This window comes from Penaeus chinensis, chromosome 33 (genome assembly GCF_019202785.1).
Source record: "Penaeus chinensis breed Huanghai No. 1 chromosome 33, ASM1920278v2, whole genome shotgun sequence".
Lineage (NCBI taxonomy): Eukaryota > Metazoa > Arthropoda > Malacostraca > Decapoda > Penaeidae > Penaeus > Penaeus chinensis.
In genome coordinates, this window is record NC_061851.1 from 4,987,305 (window position 1) to 5,003,614 (window position 16,310).

General features: G+C 31.8%; 1 non-coding gene across 1 annotated transcript; it reads left to right on the top strand.

The window, feature by feature from the left end:
- The first annotated feature begins 6,650 nt into the window (after positions 1 to 6,650).
- Positions 6,651 to 6,722, top strand: Trnay-aua. Its single transcript has one exon. It is a non-coding gene; the product is annotated as a tRNA-Tyr (tRNA).
- The last annotated feature ends 9,588 nt before the right edge of the window (positions 6,723 to 16,310 follow it).

A 16,310-nucleotide genomic window follows, 5' to 3' on the forward strand; every position in this document is an offset into this window, starting at 1 on the left:
TTAGCACGGCCGCCTCTAAAGCGTGAAGTCCGGGTTCGATTCCCGGTGGAGACAGGCACCAATTTTTTCTGCTTATATGTAATAATCATCCTTCTTGAGATGATGATAGTATTTATCAAGACTATTAATAATGTTAATATTGATGATGATAACAATAATAAATGACAATGATAATAATAATGATACTAATAATATCAATGATAATAAATGATAATAATAATCAAAATAATAACGAAATCACGAACAAGAACAATAATAAGAAGAAGAAAATTAAGATTAAGAATAATGATAATAATAATAATAATAATAATAGAATTAACGATAATGATAATAATAACAATAAAAATGATAATGACAATTATAATTTCTGTTATTATCAACAATATCGTTATTATGATTTTCATCATTATCAATATCATTATCATTATCTTTTAATGTCATTATGACCTATCATGTATCGATATATATTAATAATAATAATAATAACAATAATAATCATAGTAATAAGTATTAGTATTTGTATTATTATCATTTTCATTATTATTATCATTTTCATTATTATTATAATTATTATTATTATCATTATTATTATTATCATTATCATTATTATCACCATTATTAGTAGCATCATTACCACTATTATTATTATATAATCAAATGTTTTGATTGCACTAGTGTGTTATGGAGACGAGATGTAGGCTTACAAATTTTCTTGATTTCTACACGAGGTCACGATGAATTGCTGTTTACAGTAATTACGTATTTTAATGTGTACGAGTTTGTGCGTTTCTGTTGCAAATGATTTCAGTCTTGATACGTTGTTTTTATGCTACAAATTTAGTATCATGCTCATGATGAATACACTTTTTCAAAGATATAGACATCGTTAATATATAACTGATTTTTAAAGGATATAGGCCTACTTAGTGTTAGCGAGCCTTGTGTAAAAGTTGTTGATTGACAAGCTGTTATATTCGGTTTCCGTCATTCGTGTGTATCTTTAGTTGCTGTCATTTTTTTCTTTCGTTTTAAAGACGAAATATACTTAGAGTAGATTATATTATTTCCAGTACTGATAAACACTGTTATCTGTAAATATCACTATCCTTTTCAGAAAAAAATAAAATCGTTGTTAATATTGATTTGATTACTCATAGTACTATGATAACACTTAATTTATAATCTTCATATGTATGTATATATCAGTTTCAAAATTATTATTATTGTGATAACTCCACTTTCTTGCTTCTTAATTACTATCATTATTATAATCAACATTATCATTTTCTTATCGATATGAAACACATTATTAGTGGAATTTATTAATTTCCTTAACTTTCAACATCATTATAGAAACACATTGGGAGAAAAATAACGAAATCGGAGAAAACTTGCTTTCAATATTATAATTATATAAACTTATAGGAAGGCACTGACTCGAAAAGGTAAACAAATATATAAAACATAAACAAATAAAGACGCACAAAACAAACACACAAATGAATGAACGGATTAATAAATACACATATAGATTAATTTTTTAAAAATGAAAAAAAAATGAATGAATAAATAAATAAATGGTGAAAAAGAACCTTTTGGTTCTATGTATAAGACTTTAACATATTATTATAATATGTCTCTGTGGTGTAACGGTTAGCACGGCCGCCTCTAAAGCGTGAAGTCCGGGTTCGATTCCCGGTGGAGACAGGCACCAATTTTTTCTGCTTATATGTAATAATCATCCTTCTTGAGATGATGATAATAGTATTTATAAGAGTATTAATAATGTTAATATTGATGATGATAACAATAATAAATGACAATGATAATAATAATGATACTAATAATATCAATGATAATAAATGATAATAATAATCAAAATAATAACGAAATCACGAACAAGAACAATAATAAGAAGAAGAAAATTAAGATTAAGAATAATGATAATAATAATAATAATAATAATAATAGAATTAACGATAATGATAATAATAACAATAAAAATGATAATGACAATTATAATTTCTGTTATTATCAATAATATCGTTATTATGATTTTCATCATTATCAATATCATTATCATTATCTTTTAATGTCATTATGACCTATCATGTATCGATATATATTAATATTAATAATAATAACAATAATAATCATAGTAATAAGTATTAGTATTTGTATTATTATCATTTTCATTATTATTATCATTTTCATTATTATTATAATTATTATTATTATCATTATTATTATTATCATTATCATTATTATCACCATTATTAGTAGCATCATTACCACTATTATTATTATATAATCAAATCTTTTGATTGCACTAGTGTGTTATGGAGACGAGATGTAGGCTTACAAATTTTCTTGATTTCTACACGAGGTCACGATGAATTGCTGTTTACAGTAATTACGAATTTTTATGTGTACGAGTTTGTGCGTTTCTGTTGCAAATGATTTCAGTCTTGATACGTTGTTTTTATGCTACAAATTTAGTATCATGCTCATGGTGAATACACTTTTTCAAAGATATAGACATCGTTCATATATAACTGATTTTTAAAGGATATAGGCCTACTTAGTGTTAGCGAGCCTTGTGTAAAAGTTGTTGATTGACAAGCTGTTATATTCGGTTTCCGTCATTCGTGTGTATCTTTAGTTGCTGTCATTTTTTTCTTTCGTTTTAAAGACGAAATATACTTAGAGTAGATTATATTATTTCCAGTACTGATAAACACTGTTATCTGTAAATATCACTATCCTTTTCAGAAAAAAATAAAAACGTTGTTAATATTGATTTGATTACTCATAGTACTATGATAACACTTAATTTATAATCTTCATATGTATGTATATATCAGTTTCAAAATTATTATTATTGTGATAACTCCACTCTCTTGCTTCTTAATTACTATCATTATTATAATCAACATTATCATTTTCTTATCGATATGAAACACATTATTAGTGGAATTTATTAATTTCCTTAACTTTCAACATCATTATAGAAACACATTGGGAGAAAAATAACGAAATCGGAGAAAACTTGCTTTCAATATTATAATAATATAAACTTATAGGAAGGCACTGACTCGAAAAGGTAAACAAATATATAAAACATAAACAAATAAAGACGCACAAAACAAACACACAAATGAATGAACGGATTAATAAATACACATATAGATTATTTTTTTAAAAATGAAAAACAAATGAATGAATAAATAAATAAATGGTGAAAAAAAAACCTTTTGGTTCTATGTAAAGTACTTGAACGTATTAATATAATATGTCTCTGTGGTGTAACGGTTAGCACGGCCGCCTCTAAAGCGTGAAGTCCGGGTTCGATTCCCGGTGGAGACAGGCACCAATTTTTTCTGCTTATATGTAATAATCATCCTTCTTGAGATGATGATAGTATTTATCAAGACTATTAATAATGTTAATATTGATGATGATAACAATAATAAATGACAATGATAATAATAATGATACTAATAATATCAATGATAATAAATGATAATAATAATCAAAATAATAACGAAATCACGAACAAGAACAATAATAAGAAGAAGAAAATTAAGATTAAGAATAATGATAATAATAATAATAATAATAATAGAATTAACGATAATGATAATAATAACAATAAAAATGATAATGACAATTATAATTTCTGTTATTATCAACAATATCGTTATTATGATTTTCATCATTATCAATATCATTATCATTATCTTTTAATGTCATTATGACCTATCATGTATCGATATATATTAATAATAATAATAATAACAATAATAATCATAGTAATAAGTATTAGTATTTGTATTATTATCATTTTCATTATTATTATCATTTTCATTATTATTATAATTATTATTATTATCATTATTATTATTATCATTATCATTATTATCACCATTATTAGTAGCATCATTACCACTATTATTATTATATAATCAAATGTTTTGATTGCACTAGTGTGTTATGGAGACGAGATGTAGGCTTACAAATTTTCTTGATTTCTACACGAGGTCACGATGAATTGCTGTTTACAGTAATTACGTATTTTAATGTGTACGAGTTTGTGCGTTTCTGTTGCAAATGATTTCAGTCTTGATACGTTGTTTTTATGCTACAAATTTAGTATCATGCTCATGATGAATACAATTTTTCAAAGATATAGACATCGTTAATATATAACTGATTTTTAAAGGATATAGGCCTACTTAGTGTTAGCGAGCCTTGTGAAAAAGTTGTTGATTGACAAGCTGCTATATTCGGTTTCCGTCATTCGTGCGTATCCGTAGTTGCTGTCATTTTTTTTCCCTTTCGTTTTAAAGACGAAATATACTTAGAGTAGATTATATTATTTCCAGTGCTGATAAACACTGTTATCTGTAAATATCACTATCCTTTTCAGAAAAAAAATAAAATCGTTGTTAATATTGATTTGATTACTCATAGTACTATGATAACACTTAATTTATAATCTTCATATGTATGTATATATCAGTTTCAAAATTATTATTATTGTGATAACTCCACTTTCTTACTTCTTAATTACTATCATTATTATAATCAACATTATCATTTTCATATCGATATGAAACACATTATTAGTGCAATTTATCCCTTGCCATAACTATCAATATCATTATAGAAATACATGGGGAGAAAAATAACGAAATCGGAGAAAACTTGCTTCCAATATTATCATTATATAAACTTATAGGAAGTCACTGACTCGAAAAGGTAAACAAATATATAAAACATAAACAAATCAAGATGGACAAAACAAACACACAAATGAATGAACGGATTAATAAATACACATATAGATTAATTTTTAAAAAATGAAAAAAATGAATGAATAAATAAATAAATGGTGAAAAAAAACCTTTTGGTTCTATGTAAAAGACTTGAACGTATTATTATAATATGTCTCTGTGGTGTAACGGTTAGCACGGCCGCCTCTTGAGTGTGAAGTCCGGGTTCGATTCCCGGTAGAGACAAAATATTTACATTTTTCTGCTAATATGTAATTATCATCCTTCTTGAGATGATGATAGTATTTATCAAGAGTATTAATAATGTTAATATTGATGATGATAACATTAATAAATGACTATGATAATAATAATGATACTAATAATATCAATGATAATAAGTGATAATAATAATCAAAATCATAATAACAAAATCACGAAAAAGAACAATAATAATAAGAAGAAAATTAAGATTAAGAATAATGATAATGATCATAATAATAATAATAATAATAATAATAATAATAGTAGTAGTATTAACGATAATGATAATAATAACAATACAAATGATAATGACAATTATAATTTCTGTTATTATCATTAATATCGTTATTACGATTTTCATCATTATCAATATCATTATCATTATCATTTAATGTCATTATGACCTATCATGTATCGATATATATTAATAATAATAATAATAACAATAATAATCATAGTAATAAGTATTAGTATTTGTATTATTATCATTTTCATTATTACTATCATTTTCATTATTATTATAATTATTATTATTATTATAATTATTATTATTATCATTATTATTATTATCATTATCATTATTATCACCATTATTAGTAGCATCATTACCACTATTATTATTATATAATCAAATGTTTTGATTGCACTAGTGTGTTATGGAGACGAGATGTAGGCTTACAAATTTTCTTGATTTCTACACGAGGTCACGATGAATTGCTGTTTACAGTAATTACGTATTTTAATGTGTACGAGTTTGTGCGTTTCTGTTGCAAATGATTTCAGTCTTGATACATTGTTTTTATGCTACAAATTTAGTATCATGCTCATGATGAATACACTTTTTCAAAGATATAGACATCGTTAATATATAACTGATTTTTAAAGGATATAGGCCTACTTAGTGTTAGCGAGCCTTGTGAAAAAGTTGTTGATTGACAAGCTGTTCTATTCGGTTTCCGTCATTCGTGCATATCCGTAGTTGCTGTCATTTTTTTCTTTCGTTTTAAAGACGAAATATACTTAGAGTAGATTATATTATGTCCAGTACTTATAAACACTGTTATCTTTTAATATCACTATCCTTTTCAGAAAAAAATAAAATCGTTGTTAATATTGATTCTATTACTCATAGTACTATGATAACACTTAATCTATAATCTTTATAGGTATATATATATATCAGTTTCAAAATTATTATTATTGTGATAACTCCACTTTCTTACTTCTTAATTACTGTCATTATTATAATCAACATTATCATTTTCATATCGATATGAAACACATTATTAGTGCAATTTATCCCTTGCCATAACTATCAATATCATTATAGAAATACATGGGGAGAAAAATAACGAAATCGGAGAAAACTTGCTTCCAATATTATCATTATATAAACTTATAGGAAGTCACTGACTCGAAAAGGTAAACAAATATATAAAACATAAACAAATAAAGATGGACAAAACAAACACACAAATGAATGAACGGATTAATAAATACACATATAGATTAATTTTTAAAAGATGAAAAAAAATGAATGAATAAATAAATAAATGGTGAAAAAAAACCTTTTGGTTCTATGTAAAAGACTTGAACGAATTTATATAATATGTCTCTGTGGTGTAACGGTTAGCACGGCCGCCTATAAAGCGTGAAGTCCGGGTTCGATTCCCGGTGGAGACAGGCACCAATTTTTTCTGCTTATATGTAATAATCATCCTTCTTGAGATAATGATGATAGTATTTATCAAGAGTATTCATAATGTTAATATTAATGATGATAACAATAATAAATGACAATGATAATAATAATGATACTAATAATATCAATGATAATAAATGATAATAATAATCAAAATAATAACAATTAAATCAAGAACAAAAACAATAATAATAATAAGAAGAAAATTAAGATTAAGAACAATGACAATGATCATAATAATAATAAAAATAATAATAATAGTAGTAGTAGTATTAACTATAATGATAATAACAAGGAAAATGATAATGATAATGACAATGATAATGTATATTATCATTAATATCGTTATTATAATTTTCATCATTATTAAAACCATTATCATTATCATATAATGTCATTATGACCTATCATTTATTGATATGTATCATATCGCTATTATCATTATAATTTTCATTGTTATTATTATCTTTATCACCATTATTATTGTCAATATTATTACTTACTATTATTATTGTTGTTGTCATTCCTAATATTGATTGTAATAAAGATGATAGCAATAATAATATTAATAACAATAATAATAGTAATAAGTTTTATTTTTATTATTATTATCATTACCATTATTATTATCATTATCATTATTATCATTATTATTATCATTATTATCATTATTATTATTATTATTATCACCATTATTAGTAGTATCATTACCACTATTATCATTATATAATTAAAACTTTCGAATGCACTAGTGCGGTATGGAGGGTGTTATTTTTATTATAAACATAGTTACTATAATGTTATAAACATTAGAAACAGCAAAATAAGATAACGTAAAATATTTTCGTAAATCAATGCAATGGGTGAACAGGCGAGACAGGCAGCACTTATAACTGGCTCATTGGTGACTTAGTACAAGTGCAGCCATCTAGGTATAAAAACAATTAGACAAGAAAACTCACAGTGGGCATGGTATGTACGTGTATACCATGGCCGTCGGCAGTGGGTTAATATCACTATCCTTTTCAGAAAAAAATAAAATCGTTGTGTGTGTGTGTCTGTCACGCTCTCTCCAAGTCTTTAGTCTCCCCCTCTCAATTCCCCCTTCTCTCATTTTCTCCAGCTCTTTCTCTCTTTTCACACCTCTCCCTTTCTATCTACCTATCTGTGTACGTGCCTCTCCCTCTCTGTCTTTCTCTCTCTGTTCATGATTAATATGATGTAGTTTTGAAGAAAATTATATGAACAAAGTTGTATTATTTCCGTTGACAATAGATACTGTTGCCTTTTATTTTTATTGTGTCCTTTTCAGCATAATCAATCAGTAATCAGTATGTGTGTATGTCTCTGCCACCCCACCTCTCTCTATCTCTTTTTCTTTTCATCTCTCCAACCCTTCTCATTCTCTGTCTCTCTCTCTCTCCCTCCCTCCCTCCCTCCCTCCCTCCCCCCTCTCTCTCTTCCCATCTCTAACTAATGTTATAACCCAAATTAAAATCTGTTCGTGGACCTCAATTCCAAATGCATGCAAAGTTCGTTCGAGTCATTTTTCTATCTTGAGGATCATTCAGTCGAAAACTATACATGAGAAACACTACTCTGAAGTCACACCATGGTAAGATGGATAACGTTTCTTGATAAAGGCAAACATCAGAAAAAGAGAGAGAGAGAGAGAGAGAGAGAGAGATCTAATATTACTGTTATGAATTATGTATGTATATTCTATATTATTATTGATTTGATTACTTTTAGTGCTCTGATAACAACACAGTTACATAATCTAAAATCATTATATTATATTATTTTATCATTATTATAGTCATTGTTGTTATTTTTATAATTCATCTTACGTCTTATTATTACTATCATTTTTATAAACCTTATAAATTTCTTACCGGTATCAACATCATTATAATTGCTATATCATTCTTATCATTAGCTGTACTATGAATAATCGCATCTCTTCAACGTCACAGAAACACATTGGGGAAAATAACATAAAGGGCTAATACTATTTACGAAAGATAACACCTAAAGTGGATCTTATATACTTGTTCTATATTGAATTGCATTTGCGTGATGCTTGTCTTTCAGTTTCTTGTATCAGCACGCCATGAGCTAGCCGGTACAGCTGGCTACTATATATATATTGATATATAAATATATGTATACACGCACATAAACACACACATATGTATACACACATATATATATATATATATATGTGTGTGTGTGTGTGTGTGTGTGTGTGTGTGTGTGTATATATATATATATTTACATGTCATCATCAGCCTGGGTCAATCCACTGCAGGACGTAGGCCTCTCCCAATCTTTTCCATCCTTGTCTGTCTTGCGTCTTTTGCTTCCAGTCTTGGCCCGCAAATTTCGTTAATTCGTCGCGCCATCTTGTCATAGGTCTGGCCCTTGGTCATGTACATATATATATACATATATATGTATATATATACATATATATGTATATATATTTACATAAATACACATACACACATATATTTACATATATATACATACATACACATATATACATATATATTAGGTGGGCCAAACCTGCCGAAACCTTTATTGAGTAATCATGACATGTCACTTATTAATGTTATCATAAATTATATTATGACATGTCATTACTTTGCTATCTTAAATTATGAACAGGTACTTTGTTACTGTAGCTGAACTTTAGAATAATGGTTACGTCATTGGATTGTGGAATAAGAAATTCTTATTTAAGTTGGTCTCTACCATCGACTTCGCCGTAAAAGTTCCAAACATTAGGATGTAAAAGTAGCTGTGTTTTCATTATATACGAAATTTGTTCCTGACACTCGTGGAAAATAGAAATGGGTTCGCCTTTTCCATCTCTCTCGTACTCTCTCTTTGGCTAATTTTCTTTGCATCTAAAGAGAGAGAGAGAGAGATAAAACACAGCTAATGCTTATATCTCGACGTCAGCGCACCTTCGATACTTTTATTCCCACCGTCCTGTTGGAAGGAAGAACACTGCCACTCCAGTCATTCATCACCATCCTGGGTTTGGAAGTCAATGATCTTTCAATTAGCATGGAGACATTGAGAGATGCATCGTGGCCTTTTCGCTCAGTAAGCAACTCAAGTTCTTTTGTTATGAAACATGCACCCCTCACATAGCTTTCCTGTTAACAATCGACCCTCAGGCTCTTGGACACGGTATAAAACAGAGCTCAGCAGATAATTCGTCCAAGAGGCCGACTAAACCAACCGCCTTCTCGCTTGCAGCAACGGCGCAACGTGGCGGGTCTACGTGTCATGTACAAAGTGCACAGGCAGCATTCCGCACATATCGCTTCACTCCGACACCCGTGAGCAACACAGCACAACTACAAAACAGGACAGAGACCTTGCGATCATCCCTACCAAATTATACAAGATTGTGAAAGCGGTTGGTGCAGCAAACGCATCTACACCATACCATATCACTACAAACATTTAAACTTGACGTTTTTTTTGTTTTTTTTTTTCATTTGTTATAAATTTTCTATCGTATAAAGCGTAAATGCCACAGATAGTTTCCAGCAGCCTTGCTGGTACTCTTGGCTCTTTTTTGTGTAAGCAATGACTATGTATAGTTATCTATCAATAAAGTATAAAGAGAGAGAGAGAGATTAGAGAGATTAAATGGAAAAAAATAGGATAGTGGGTTAATTAGATAGGGAGACAGATAGATAGATTGAGAGAAAAAGAGATGTGTGTGCGTGTGCGTGTGCATGTGCGTGTGCATGTGCATGTGCGTGCGCGTGTGCATGTGCGTGTACGTGGGCGTGTGTATGTGTGTGTGTGTGTGTATGTGTATGTGTATGTGTATGTGTATGTGTATGTGTATGTGTAAGAGTATGTGTATGTGTATGTGTATGTGTAAGAGTATGTGTATGTGTATGTGTATGTGTGTGTGTTCGTGAGTGTGTGTGTGTGTGTGTGTGTGTGCAATACCTATGGAAATACGAAGTCAATATTTGGTGATGAGTAACGAAACAGTATGTATAATCATTTTCGATTATTATGAATGTTTTTTATGACATGCTAAAATTTGGTAATTGTTTTCGCTTAAGTCATGGAGCTTCTCTGAGAAGTCGCATTCGATCAGCTGAGCGAGACACGTTTGCTTGTTTCAGCTCAAACAACTAGCTGTGTAGTTTCAAGGAGTGTTAAAAACAAGTCTAAAAACTTAGTCCCACTATATGTGCTATATGATATTTGATATATTGAAAGAAAAATCTTGTTCATTCTGATAACACTGGAATTTCGCTTTCTTATTTTATCTGACACGCATATAATTTATATCTATTTATATTTATTTATTATTTTCTTTGTATTTGTAAGTGATACATCATATTAACATGATTACGATAGAAAACTCAGTCCCAATTTAAACGCTTGTTTGTTCACCCGGAATTTGAGTAGTTTAAAGAAAGAGGAACCATATAGCGAATAAAAAACACGAAATCGTATCTCAGATACTCTTTATGATAATGAATATTCATAAAATCCTGAATATTAATTTCGTGGCGTTATAATGACGAGGCTATCAAGTTGACACCTTTTTTTCAAGATGGACGCTAGGCAATCTGAAATTGCAAATAGAGGCTGCATCATTAGGATAAAGGAAAGTAATCTCTCTCCCAATGAAATATCCAAAGAGCTGGGTCTCCCGCTCGATGGTATACAGGTGAATAAGGTGGGAGGAGGAAGTACCCTAAACGACCGCCTTCGTTCCGGATGCCCTTTCACCAAGGCAGCTGAAATTCATATACAGTCCTACAGCTCGCGCTAACAAGCCGCACGGTGAAGAAAATGACGACATGCCGATGGGATTCATCACAAAACGTTTTCAAAAAGAGGTTGAACAAACGACCCCGTCAACGTCGCCTCCAGTTCGCTCAGCAGTATGTGAAGAGCAAGCCCCATTGCGGAGTGAGAGATAACAGGTGTGAATATAATTAAACTTTTTCATTATGTTCATAAACTAATAATGATAATAACAATGATAATAGTAATGATATTAATAATCAAAATACAACTACTACTACTGCTACTACTACTATTACTACTATTACTACTATTAATAATAATAGTAATAATAATAACGATAATGTACACAGATGTGATTTAATTTGTAAAATATATAATTCATTATAACTTGCCACCACCTGTCCTTCCTATGGGTAAAACACGTAAGCATATGATCCAGTAGTTTATTAGTGTGTCTAACCTTGAAGGGTCAACTTGACAGGATTTTGCCTTTACTCATATTTTTTTTTTTTTCCATATATGCTATAGACTTAAAAACAAATTACGTAGAGATAACCAAAACATAAACAATTTATAACTAAAGTCTCTCAGGTCCTAAAAAAAAATAATATTTCACTTAACAACTATTACAAGGATCACATAATATTGCTCTGAAATATCATTATCGCCATCATCATCATCATCATCATCATTATCATTATCACATCATCATAGTAATAATAATAATGATATTGATAATAACAATGAGGGAACTAATAATAATAAGAATGATAATAATAATAGTAATGGTAATGATAAAGATTATTGTTATTGTTATTATCATTATCATTATCATTATTATCATTATCATTACTGTTATTGTTGTTATCATTATTGTTATTATCATTATCATTATTATCATTATCATTACTGTTATTGTTATTATCATTATCATTATTACTAATACTATTAGTAACAGTGATAATGATAACAACGATGATAATAATAATAATCATAATAATAATAATAATAACAATAATAATAATTGTAGTGTACGGCTGCGCACTCGCCGACTCTAAGGCCGCTCTCGCCAGGACTGACATCGTCCTCGGGCGCCAAGTGGTTGAGGCCGGGTCTTTACCATGCCACATGCCTGCCTCCTCTACCATGGAACAAAGGATGTGGGTAACTCTGCGATGCTGCCTTTGACTTGGATGAAACGTCCCAGGCTCCGCTTCCACCAACGAGACGAGCGCACTCACCGTGCACCTGCAAGAGGGTGGTGCTTCACCTGCCATTTGCGCCTCGCCCACTTGACTCGAGTGCGACTTCATAAACCGTGGTCAATGCCACACGAGCCGCCAGAGACAACGTTAACAATGTGAACATGGTTGTGTTTATGACCAAAGAACGTATTTTAAACCATGACTCGTTACTTGGATGGCGTTGAAGTCGCCAAGACAAATATAGATTCATTCATTTTCTAAGTCAAATACCGTAAACATGTACAGCCCGGAATGCACAACTGTGTATTACCAGTTTTCCTAAGTATCCTTTCCTTTATTTATTGTTTAAAATTATTCTATCCCTTCGGCGCCGCTTCGAGTGTCAATATAACCCCTGAATAGAGTAACGGTCGTTACATATTTTGTATGTTTTTTCCTCTCCCTTTCTCTTTTCATGGTTGTTCAGGTCCTTTGGCTTGTTTGGACTAACGAACTATCGGGATGGTCATTCCGATACTTTGCGTATCTTCTTTTCGCGCCATGCTAAGGGCATGGCCCGGGGGGTGTCTTTCGGGTATAAGTACCCATGGTTTTGTGAGGGGAAGGTAGTTCGGTCCTGACTTCTATTGTTTACAGTGGTCCCGCTCTCTATGTTCATTGTGCTCGCTTTTTGGATTTACCTCGCTTCGCATCAAGATTGATAAATTTGTATTTTTGCAAAGTTAAGTATTATTTTTATGGTTGTGTGTAGGAGACACCTGATCTCTTTTGGACTTTGGCGTGTGACATGCTGCATTACAATCTGCAGGGTGCACTCTCACAATGTCCCAAAGCAGCACTTTGTGAAATCAAAGTGACAGCAAAAAAATGACCATTTCACATAGAAGTGACACTGCTTGAGGATCCGCGTCTCCTCCAGTGTGTCATTTAATGTTTTTTTTTTTTCCCTCGGTCAAGCCCAAACTCACCCAGACATATGAAAATTGACAATAATAATAATAGTAATAGTAATAGTAATAGTTGTAGCGGGGCGTAGACCAAGTAGATTTTTATGTGTCTGGTTGAGTTCAGGCTCGACCGAGAATAAGAATAAAATTATTCAGGAAAAGATTCGTCTGCAGTGAACAGATGTAAGGTTCCAGGCCTACGTCACGCTGCCACCACCCGATTAGTATGTTCGGGAACCGTGTGTGTTGTGTATGGGGGTGTGAATGTTGTATGAGAAGAGGGTGGAAGGAAAATACAGAATATGTGTGCTGAATGTTGGATATGTAAGTGTGTAAATGTGAAAAGGGAGATAGCGTAGGCTGAGCGTCTGCGTGGACATGTATGGAAGAAAAATGCAAGATCATAGAATTCTTCCTCCTCCCTTCGGGTTGAGCATCCACCTGCTGGTAGTGGGAACCCAGGTGTAGTAAAATTATTTTCTATTCTAGGATATCAGCTTGATATACTCTGATTTGTCTAGCCTTTTTACAGCCTTTCAGGGTTGCGAGATAGAGTAACCAACAATGTGCTGTTTAGGAGACCCAAGCCCAAGAACGTTAAGCATTAAGCTTTAGTCAAAACCAGAACTTAACATCGATGTCATTTGTTTTCCTGACTGGGACTGAGTGAAAGTTCTATGACGGTATGATATTTATCGAACAGGTTACACTCTTTAGGGAGGTCTACAAATAATTCAGTCATGAGAAATTTTGATAGTTGCGTACATCACCAATTTAATCACAGCGGGGGTGATGCACGTGGAAATCAACACCGGATGTAAAAAAAATAACTCACGAACATTTACCCCTTAGTTGGCGTCCCAACTCCATAAGTATTTATAGACAGAGTATTAGCACGAAAAGAAATACACTGAAACCTAATTTAAACAAGTTAATCTCCAACCCAGAATGGAGATTAACAATAAAAGAATAGTGCTGAGGAACTCTGAATAAAAACACTTGTGTAACGACAGGAAAACGTGTTGTAAGAAATTTACCTAACGTCGGAAGCCAAGTAAAAAAATATAACACCAAAAGGTCATATATCACGAAGACTGCCTGAACACCCACAAGGTCAGGCAGGAATTGACCAAGGCAAAGTAAAACAAATAAACAAAAGAACGGCAAAGACAAGCTAAAACGGCCCTTAGAATACGGGCGAGAATGTGGAAGATCTTTCTCCCAGGAGGTACGGATCCTCAAGCTGGGGGAAAGGAAAAAGAAACGAAACAACCAATCATAAAAACAACAACAAAAGAAAACTAAGTAATAACTCAGCACACTGGAGGTACGGATCCTCAAGCAGTGTCCCTTCTATGTGAGTGGTCCTTTTTATGCTCCGACCCTTTGTGCGATCAAAGGGCTGCTTTGGGTTTTCTTGGAAGAGAGTGCACCCTGCAAATAGTAATGCAGCATGACACACGCCAAAGTCCAACAGAGACCAGGTGTATTCTACACACAACCATAAGAATACTTATCTTGTGAAAACAAACCACGGATTCGTTAATCCTGGCGTGAAGCGAGGTAAATCCACAGCAAGGTAAATCCAAGACGAAGTAAATCCAAAGCGAGCACAATACCGAGAGCGGAACCACTGTTCAGCATAGAAGTCAGGACCGAACTGTCTTCCCCATAAGCATGGCGCGAGAAGAAGAAGATAGGCAAAGCTTCGGAAGACCAACCCGATAGTTCGGTAGTCCAAACAACCCAAAGGACCCGAACCACCATGAAAAGAGAGAGGGGGAGAAAAACAAACAGCCAAAATATGTAACAACCATTACTCTCTTCAGGGGTTATATTGACACTTTGGAAGCGTCGCCAAAGAGATAGAATATTCAAAAAATAATAATAAAGGAAAGAATACATAGGAAACTAGCAATGTATAATTTGCGTGGAAATTTTGCATTTCGAGCTGTAACTCTCTACGGTATTGGACTTAGAAAATAAATAAATCTTATTTTTTTTATCGGAGACTTCAACGCCATCCAAGTAACGAGACTTGGTTTAAAATACGTTCTTTGGTTATTTTTATAACCATGTTCACATTAGTTCGTAACACTGTCTTTGGCGGCTCGTATGGCTTTGGCGGCTCGTATGGCTTTGGTCACGGCCTATGAAATCGCACTAGAATCACGTGGGCGAGGCGCAAATGGCGGGTGAAGCACCAGCCTCGTGCGGATGCACAGCGAGTGCGCCCGCATCGTCGGTGGAAGCAGAGCCCGGGACGTTTCATCCCAGTCAATGGTAGCATCGTAGAGTTACCCACGTCCTTTGTTCCGTGGTAGAGGAGGCAGGCATGTGGCCTCAACCACTCGGCGCCCGAGGACGATGTCAGTCCAGGCGAGATCGACCTTAGAGTCGGCGAGTGCGCAGCCGTACACTACAATAGTAATAGTAATAGTAGTAGTAGTGATGATAACAGAAACAATAATAATAAAAACAATAGTAATAATAATGATAATAGTAATAATGATAATCATATTGATAATGATAATGGTAATAGGAAAGATAATGATAAAAATCATGATATTGGTAACAAAAAATACAATAATCATTATTATGATAATAATGATATTAG